The sequence below is a fragment of the Arachis duranensis genome, chromosome 9 (assembly GCF_000817695.3).
Source record: "Arachis duranensis cultivar V14167 chromosome 9, aradu.V14167.gnm2.J7QH, whole genome shotgun sequence".
NCBI lineage: Eukaryota > Viridiplantae > Streptophyta > Magnoliopsida > Fabales > Fabaceae > Arachis > Arachis duranensis.
In genome coordinates, this window is record NC_029780.3 from 33,053,428 (window position 1) to 33,054,632 (window position 1,205).

The following is a 1,205-nucleotide window of genomic DNA, read 5'->3' on the forward strand; positions in this document are numbered from 1 at the left end:
TCAGATAGACCATAATAGAATATATCTAATATGGTCCATTCTGAAAACATATCAGATGGACACCTTTTGGTTAACTGCTTGTATCTTTCCCAAGCTTCATAGAGGGATTCACCATCTTTTTGTTTGAAGGTCTGAACATCCACTCTAAGCTTGCTCAGCTTTTGAGGAGGAAAGAATTTATCCAAGAAAGCCGTGACCAGCTTATCCCATGAGTCCAGGCTATCCTTAGGTTTTGAATCCAACCATATTCTAGCTCTGTCTCTTACTGCAAAAGGGAAAAGCATGAGTCTGTAGACTTCAGGATCTACTCCATTAGTCTTAACAGTCTCACAGATCTGCAAGAATTCAGTTAAAAACTGATAAGGATCTTCAGATGGAAGTCCATAAAACTTGCAGTTTTGTTGCATTAAGGCAACTAATTGAGGCTTAAACTCAAAATTATTGGCTCCAATGGCAGGAATAGAGATGCTTCTTCCATCAAATTTGGACGTGGGCTTGGTGAAGTCACCAAGCATCCTTCTTGCATTATCATTATTGGGTTCGGCTGCCATCTCCTTCTCTTGTTCAAAAATTTCTGAAAGGTTACTTCTGGATTGTTGTAATTTAGCTTCTCTTAGTTTCCTCTTCAAAGTCCTTTCAGGTTCAGGATCTGCTTCAACAAGAGTGTCTTTTTCCTTGTTCCTGCTCATATGAAAGAGAAGAAAACAAGAAAAGAAAGAGAAATCCTCTATGTCACGGTAAAGAGGTTCCTTATTGTTAGTAGAAGAAGAAAGGGGATAATGGAAGGAGAGGGATGAATAGTCTGTATAAAGAGTAAGGATAGGGGAGGTGATAAGAGATGAAGAGAAGTGTTAGTAAATAAATAAATAAATAGAAGAAGATGAGAGATGGGTTTCCGAAAATATTTTTGAAAAGGAGTTAATGATTTTTGAAAATTAAGATAGGAAATTAAAATTAAAATTAAAATTTGAAACAATTAATTAATTAAAAAGAATTTTTTGAAAAAGAAGGATATATTTTCGAAAATTAGAGATAGAAAAGTAGTTAGGTGGTTTTGAAAAAGATAAAAAACAGACAAGAAGTTAGTTAGTTAATTGAAAAAGATTTGAAAATCAAATTTGAAAAGATAAGAAGATAAGAAAATATTTTGAAATTAAAAAAATCAAATTTTTGAAAAAGATATAATTTTAAAAAAGATAAGATAA

The 1,205-nt window shown here is 32.9% G+C and overlaps 1 non-coding gene across 1 annotated transcript; it reads left to right on the top strand.

The window, feature by feature from the left end:
* The first annotated feature begins 45 nt into the window (after positions 1-45).
* LOC127742162 (small nucleolar RNA R71) lies at positions 46-152 on the top strand. Its single transcript, XR_008003349.1, has one exon. It is a non-coding gene; the product is annotated as a small nucleolar RNA R71 (small nucleolar RNA).
* The last annotated feature ends 1,053 nt before the right edge of the window (positions 153-1,205 follow it).